Genomic DNA, 8,112 nt, shown 5'->3' with positions numbered 1-8,112 from the left:
CAGATGCATATGTGGGTGTGAGTGTATGTGGTGTGTGTGCATGTAGGTGTGTGCAGGTGTTCATGTGTGTATATGTGCAGGGGCACATGTGCAGGAGTGAGTGTATAGGGTGCATATGGATGTAGGTATGTGCAGGTGTGCATGTGCAGGTGTGTATGCGGTGTGTGTGCATGTAGGTGTGTGCCGGCATGCATGTATGTTCATGTGTGCATGTTCCGATGTGACTGGGTATGCATGTGTGTGCATGTGCATGTGTGATTGCACACATACATGTGCAGCTATGGGTGTGTGCATCTGCATATGTATGGTGGGAAGCGGGTTCTGGTGTGTGGGATTTCCCCTTGCAGTGACCTGCCCTGGGCCCCTGGTCTCCCCTTGCTGAGTTGTCTGTCACCAGCTGTCCTAGAATCTGGCTTTGAGACACAGGTGGACACCTGGTGCTGACTTGTGCAGTGAGAAATCAGCTCATTTCTCGCTGTAGAAGTCAGCACCAAGCAGGTTGGTTCTGTGCTGGGCCATCACAGAGGTCACCTTCAAATTCTTAAAACGAGAAGTTGACAGACATTTCCATCCCTTTTCTGGCCCTGGCTGTCTGTGTTCCCTGAGGCCCATTGAACTCTGTGGTCAGGTATGTGGGCCAAGCGTGCAGCCTTGGAGCTAAATTTGAGGCCGTTCCCACCTAAAGGTGTGGCTGGCCAGCAGAAGGGTAGGAACGGAGCCACTCAATTGGAAAGCACTCGCTGCGCAGATAAGAATCATTCTCTAAAATTAAGTCTCATAACAGGCAACATTTGCAGATCTGTTGTGTAAGCAGCCAGAAGCAGTATAAACAGAGGCTCTTCCAGCCAGCCTCATGGTCTCAGCGGGGCACATACCTTTTCCTTCTGTTCCCCATCTGGAGTCTCTGTTCTTGGCTCCTGGCCTTGTGCATTCTTGTTGGTCAAGTTGCTCCAGGTAAGACCCAAAGCTGGGCAGCGAAGTCGGGCAGCGTGGGGGCTGCAGGGTCTCAGGCCCAGAGAATGGGGGTTAAGCTGTGTTTTGACAACAGCTCAGGGTCTAGAAATAAGTCATAAATCTGAGCATCAGAGACAGGATCAAAATAATACGGACTCAGGGGAAATGCTTATCTTTCTTTTTTTTTTTTTTTTTTTAACTTACTGAGACATCCTCCAGTATCTCTGTAGACTGAGGGTTGTTTCCCTGGAACAAGCACCGAGTTCCCAGGGAGACAGTGAAAGGAATGAGCCAGGCTTTTAGGACAGCAGATACGGTTAGCCCTAGAAATAGGCCTTGTAGATAACTGCCTCATAGGAGACACCTGCCCCCTAGGGCTCATTTCCCACCGGATTCATTTCTCAGCCTGGGAGAAAGTGCGGGATACAGAAGAGAGCTCAGCCTGGGAGCCAAAGCACAGTGTGCAGCTCCCAGCGCTCACACTCACTCGCAGTGGGCCTTCCTGCGAGTCACTGGGTTGTCCTCAAACTCAACTCTGTCTCTGTAAAACAGGAATAAAAACCCCCGCGTGGCACAGAGGGTTTCACGATGACACCTGAGGCTAAGCTCAGGCAGAGCCTCGTAAAGCATCACAGACATTGGAGGTACTGGCGGTGTTTCTGTTGCTGTTGCTTTCCGACTTCCGTTTTCTGTATTCTCTGCCTCCTCTCCCGCCGAGCCGGCCCACCATGCCGGCCTCCTGAGCCCTGGATGTAGCTCAGTGGCCTATGGGGTCCCAGTCCCCGAGTCCTGTCCACTCTTTCTGCCCAGTGCCTCCTGCTCTTCTATGCCCAGGGCAAGTAGGGGCTGTGCTCTGGCTTGTCTTTACACACATACGAGGTGGCAGAGATTCCTGTTATGGAATCTCCACCCCACTCTGTCTCTTTAGCAGGGACCAGAAGCTGGGGTGCAAGACGGAGCTAAGAATCAGCATTTGGGGCAGATACTATGGAATCTAGCGTTTTTAAGAGTTGAGGCTGTCCTGCAAGCCAAGAACCACTGACAGCGTGGCACAGATTGACACAGACCACAGCGCGGGATTCACAGGGAGTACCACCCTCAGCTGAGGAGCTGAAATATACTTCCCTCTCCACAGGCAATGGCCAATGCCTTCCGAAACCCCTGAGTGCTTCCAGAATGGCGGTCAATGTATATTTTCTTGCACAATAGGGCAAATCCCTGTTGGTTCCTGTTACAGTGGAAGAAAAATGCAAGCCAGGGCCTGTGACGGGCTGAAGATCACCCGAGCACAGGGAGCCAGAGAATGAAATAGAACACTCACTTTAGCTCTAAAGATTCTACTGTGCTACCTCTTGAAAATAAATAAATGAGCAGGTGCTGGATTTAGGAATGGCGATTACGACGCAGAAGAGTATTTGGGAGAGACACGTCTAGACGCAGAGAAGGAAGGAATACTGTGTGTGCATGAGGAGTAACCTCAGGTTACTTCTCTGAGTCCCGGAGGCTGGAAGTCTGACATCCGGTTATCGGCAGGGTTGATTTGGTTCCTAGATGGCCGTCTTCTTCCTGCATCTTTGTGTGTTCATCCCTTTGTGCATGTGTGTGTCAGTATCCAAATTTCCTTTTCTTATAAGGACACCAGTCCTACTGAATCGGGGCCACGTTAACGGCCTCATTTTAACTTAATTACCTATGCACAGACCCTACTTCCAAATACGGTTACATTCTGAGGCACTGGGAGTTAGGACTTCCACTTAGGAATTCGGGTGCACACAATTCAGCCCTTCCCACGAGGCTTATCCCTGCATCTGCAGTTAGCTTCCAGGTCCATTGTGGGCTGGCTGCTACCAAGGCAATGCGAATTGTAGAGCCATGTGCAAGGTGTCCTGAGGCCTACGTTCATAACTGGCCCCTTCTGCTGCTTTTATTGGTCAAAGCAAATCAAAAGGCCAATTAGATTCCTGAGCTGGGGAAACAGACACTACTAGCAGATGGGAAGAGCTGCAGAGTCAGATCACAAAGGGTCTGATTCAGAGGGGGATTCAGGGCCACAATGGTGGCCCGCCTCACTATCAACCACAAAGAGTATCCAGGTTCCTTCTGCCTTACGTGCTTTATGTGTGTGTGAGGGGCTTAACGTAGCTCAGTGTGCCTTGGAAGACCCCGAACACTGTCTTTCAGGCAGAAGATTCTCTGACAAAAATCCATACGGATCAAAGATGTGCTTCAGAGCCCGATCCCAAGAGTTTGATCAAGCACAGCCCAGGAGCTCTGATGCCAGTGAAGTATTAGTTTTAAAATGTCATGCATGACTAGTCGTTGAGGGGAAAATAAGAATTTCTGGACTTCTTTATACTTTTCCATTTATATTGCATTGATTATTGGTTACAGAGAGGGACAGGGACCGAAAATATTTTCTGTTTCAAAGGCACCTAATGGTTTTCATCTCGACTTTGCCCATTCCTAGTGACCTGAAAGTCACTTGAGGTGATTGTGTATCTAGGGGCAGTAGTAGGACTGAAGGACGGGTGAGAGAGTACACTAACTCCCCAAAAACCTCCTCCCTACAGCTACCCAAATAACATGCAAATATTGATAAAAACAAAGAATTTGCAAAACAAATGTAACTGCAAAGTCATTCCCCAAACTTTCTTCCAGCTTTATGTAAATCCTTCCTGCGTAGCCCCTGCCTTTGCCCACACAGTCCCCAAGCAGAACAGTGCCTCAGAGCCCCAACCAAATGTTCCTGCTCCATCTCCCGCAGCCCTCGCCCTCCTCGCATGCTCTCCCACACACACCTGCCTTACCCCTGCTGACCAGGAAGGGCCCTGCCCCTTCTTCACCTGGCTTACAGGAGCCCCTTTTTCAGAATGGTGGAACTGCGTCCCTTGTTTCTCTGTGCTCCCAGAATATGCATCGAAGCAACGCTGTTCAATCCTAAAGAGTGCAGGTGAGGAGAGCCAAAGAAGGGTCTTCCCGGCTACTGCCCACGGGGGGGATGCTGTCTGCCAAATCACCATCACTCTAGTCCCCAGATCCATTGACGCCTTCAGCCCATCGGTGTGTATTGAGTGCTCCCTCTGTGCCAGGAGCTGGGAGACGGGGGTGAACAAGTCGGATGAAGTCCCTCTCCTCCGGTGCTCCTGTAGAGGGAGACGGTCAATGAGAAAATACACACATGAGCTGATGTAAGTGCAGGAAGAAACAGAGAGCAGGATGAGGGGGCGCAAGCGTCCAGGAAGAGGCCTGCGAGAGCCACCCACCTCTGCCCCACAGCCCCTCACAATCACAGGGTCCCCATCTCAATTCCAGCTGCCCTCACCCCACCCCATATACGCAACACACAGGCCCTGGGGAAGGCAGCCCCAGGGACACAGGGCCGGAACATCACAGCAGACAGAAGAGGAGTGGCCGCTCTGGGCTTCTCCCTTATTGCTACTGCACTCACGGAAGGCCTGTTTCCTTCTTTGTGCCTGGTGTCTGCCTTGCCCCAAGAGGAGAAAGAGAAAGGAAACAAAAATGGGCCTGCCACACTGCTGAGAGCAGCTCTTCCCATGTCCAGACACTCTCCTTTCACTCCACACACTGAAGTGTGCCTCTGGAAACACCGCAGCTTGCAGGAGATCCCGCTGGACTGGGGTCAGACATATCTTGGCTCTGTGCCTGGCTCTGCATCCAGCTCTGCCTCTACCAGCCGAGAAACTAACCTCTCTGGACCTCAGTGAGCACATACCTGCCCTGCCCACCCCACGGGCTTGTGTGCAGTAACTATGGAGAAAGTATTCCCAAAGCATTCAGAAGCTAGCTGAGATTTTCAAGTCCTAAGGATTATTTTAATAACCTTAAAATACATTTCTTTTCACATTAAGTCATCTTCAAACCAAATGACGTGGTTTGAAGACACAGGTTTTCCATTTCCTCTGTCCCAGAGTCAGAGAGCTCTGTTTAAACCTGCTCTGAGGGTTTGCAACGGCCGGTGCAACAGCGCAACCTACTGGCTGTTTGCCCTGGGACAAGACTAGACTGAGTTGCAGCGCTTCCTCGCTGCTTTCTTTCATTCATTCACTTGCTTGTTTATTCACTTATTTATTCATACACCCAACATGCACTGAGAAGGCATTATATGCTGGGCACACTCTCATGATCTGCTATCTATGCAGGTGCAAACAAACCACGGCCCTGGCATTACAGGGTCCGGATGGGCTTAAGGGAGGATTTGTTTGCATGGCTTGGAGGAGGGGGTGAGAAGAGCCCTGGCAACCATGGCTTTCTCCTACACACTGGAAGAGGGATGCTAAAGAAGTTGGGTGGCCCGACTGGCTTGTGGATCATCCCAGGGTTAGCAACAACAGAAGACACCAGTATCTTCCACATCAACTCCTTCAAGTATTGCTACAAATTTATAGAGCCAAAACATTCCTTTTACTCTCATTTCTAATAATGTACCCCTGGAAATTTATCTAAAAGTAAACATTCCAGCAGAGGACAGTGGAGGAACTATGTTCCACAAATGGTTATTGCAGTGGTATCAAATAAAACAAATAAAATCTTCAGCTATGTAGGATTTGCTAACAATAATAAGTACTATACAAATATTTGAATGTATTCCTGATACATTAGGTGTAAAATGCAGAATATTAACTTCAAGGCTCATTCTTATTTCATTAACGTAAGAGAAAAGATAGATAAAGATTAGAAAATGTATGCCCAACATTAAAATAATAATTGCCTTAATTATGAAGGCACTGTGTCTGATTTTTAATCAGACCGTACCACACTTAACCTGAACTGCTCTAATCACACCAGCAGTGCCAGAGGTCCCTGGAGCCTGGGACCTTATGTTTCTACTGAGGCTGGGCATTACCTAATTTGTAATTTTTGCCAATTGAAAGAAGTAATGTGATGTCAGGCCAGAAGTGTGGCTCACATCTGTAATCCCAGCACTTTGGGAGACAGAGGCAGGCAGATCACTTGAGGTCAGGAGTTCAAGACCAGCCTGGCCAACATGGGGAAACCCTGTCTCTACTAAAAATAAAAAAATTACCCAGGCACAGTGGCAGATGCCTGTAATCCCAGCTACTCATAAGACTGAGGCAGGAGAATCGCTTGAACCCGGGAGGTGGAGGTTGCAGTGAGCTGAGATCGCGCCATTGTACTCTAGCCTAAATGGCAGGGCAAGAACTTGTCTAGTAATTAAATAAATAAATAGATAAGTAAATAAAGTGATGTCGTTCACTTTGCAGTTTGTAAAATATTGATAGGTTTAAGCATCACTTAAATTATCTTCAGTTTGGGATCATTTTCTTGAGTAAATTGGGCCTTTTCAGGTTTTTCTCTTCTACAAATTGCCCTTTCCCCTTGTTTACTGAGATTGCTGCCTCCTCGTTTTTGTTGAAATATAGGAGTTACTTGCATATTTCATATAGTAAACGACTTGTCAGTTTGAGACATTGCAAAACACTTCTCCCACCGCATCTAACTTCTGTCCGTTAATGTCCACAAGCTCCTTCATTAGACAGAAGGCTTCAGTTGTTACACACAAAAAAAATGTAATCCATTTTTCCCTTGTGGTTTGTGTTTTGAGGTGCTTAAGACATCCTTCTCCATTACTAAATTATAAAAATATTCTGCTTTTTTTTATACTTCTTTCTGTTAAGGTCTTATCTTTCATATTTAGATCTTTACTCCACCTGGCGTCCACCTGTGGGCATGTGCTAGGTGGAGATCTAGTTTTACTGTTTGGGATCTAATGAGCTCATTTTATCACACAATTACTAAACAATTTGTCTTTCTCCATTGATTTGTGGTGCCACTATTGGTCATATATTTTAAGTTCTACATATTTGTAGGTCAGCTTCTGAGCTCTCCACTGTGTTCCATTGATTTTTTTGGTCTGTTCTGTGCCAAGACCATAATGTTCTACAAATAGGACTTTTTCTTGATCTATCTTAATATTTAGAAGGGTAGAAATCCCTCTTTATCCTTCTTTTCAAAGTTGGCTAATTTGTGGACCTCCTCTCTTCATCCACATTTCAGAGTAAGTCTATCAAGTTTCATAAAGACCATGTTGGAATTTTTAACAAGATTGCATTGAATGTATAGATTAATCAGGGAAGAATTGACAACTTTATTAAGTTGTTTGAATCAAAAACAAGGAATATATCTACTCAGATCATTTCTTATGTTCTTTATTAGAGTTTAATAGTGTGCTCCAGACAAATCTTATGTATGTTTTAATTCCTCAGCACTTTATAGACATTGTAACTATTACAACTATCTTAATTTTTCCAGTTTTGTATAGTAGGTGTACAGAGAAATGCTATTGGTTTGTGTAAGTTATATTAGAAGGCCTTTTGAACTATTTTTTTTTCCCCCTTGGGATGGAGTCTCGATTTGTTGCCCAGGCTGGAGTGCAGTGGTGCGATCTTGGCTCACTGCAAGCTCTGCCTCCCGGGTTCATGCCATTCTCCTGCCTCAGCCTCCCAGGTAGCTGGGACTACAGGCGCCTGCCACCATGCCCAGCTAATTTTTTGTATTTTTTTAGTAGAGATGGGGTTTCACCGTGACAGCCAGGATGGTCTCGATCTCCTGACCTCGTGATCCACCTGCCTTGGGCTTCCAAAGTGCTGGGATTACAAGCGTGAGCCACTGCACCCGGCTGCCTTTTGAACTATTTTATCAGCTTGACAAGGTTGATTGTTCCAGGTAGACAAGCATATAATCATCTGCAGAATCCTCTGTCTCACTCATCCCTTCTGCTAGTTACATGATCTTATTTCCTTCAGTTTCCTTATACATTAGGTATACCCTCCAACACAATATTAAACAGTAGTTGCAATGCTGAGCATGCTTGTCTTCTTATCTGTGAGCCACTGTGCCCAACCAAGAAAAATCATTTGATTATTTCAATCCTAGCACTTGGGGAGGCCGAGGCAGGCAGATCACTTGAGCTCAGGAGTTTGAGACCAGCCTGGCCAACATGGCGAAACCCCATCTCTACTAAAATACAAAAATGAGCTGAATGTGGTAGCACACGCCTGCAATTCCAGCTACTTGGGAGGCTGAGACACGAGAATAGGGCTTGAACCCAGGAAGTAGAGGTTGCAGTGAGCCGAGATTGTGCCTCTTCACTCCAGCCTCATGACAGAGTGGGTCTGC

The 8,112-nt window shown here is 47.0% G+C and overlaps 1 long non-coding RNA gene across 1 annotated transcript in view; it reads right to left on the bottom strand.

The window, feature by feature from the left end:
- Positions 1-875: 875 nt before the first annotated feature.
- Positions 876-8,112, bottom strand: part of LOC114680167 (uncharacterized) — a 10,694-nt gene continuing 3,457 nt past the window's right edge. The window contains exons 2-3 of the long non-coding RNA XR_013396868.1: positions 3,753-4,097; positions 876-1,056 (exon numbers count right to left, since the gene is read on the bottom strand). This is a non-coding gene — a long non-coding RNA (uncharacterized LOC114680167). The remainder of the gene's footprint in view (positions 1,057-3,752; positions 4,098-8,112) is intronic.

Source organism: Macaca mulatta, chromosome 8 (assembly GCF_049350105.2).
Source record: "Macaca mulatta isolate MMU2019108-1 chromosome 8, T2T-MMU8v2.0, whole genome shotgun sequence".
Classification (NCBI taxonomy): Eukaryota; Metazoa; Chordata; class Mammalia; order Primates; family Cercopithecidae; genus Macaca; species Macaca mulatta.
Note: the sequence above shows the minus strand (reverse complement) of the source record. Positions and strands in the feature narration are given on the sequence as shown.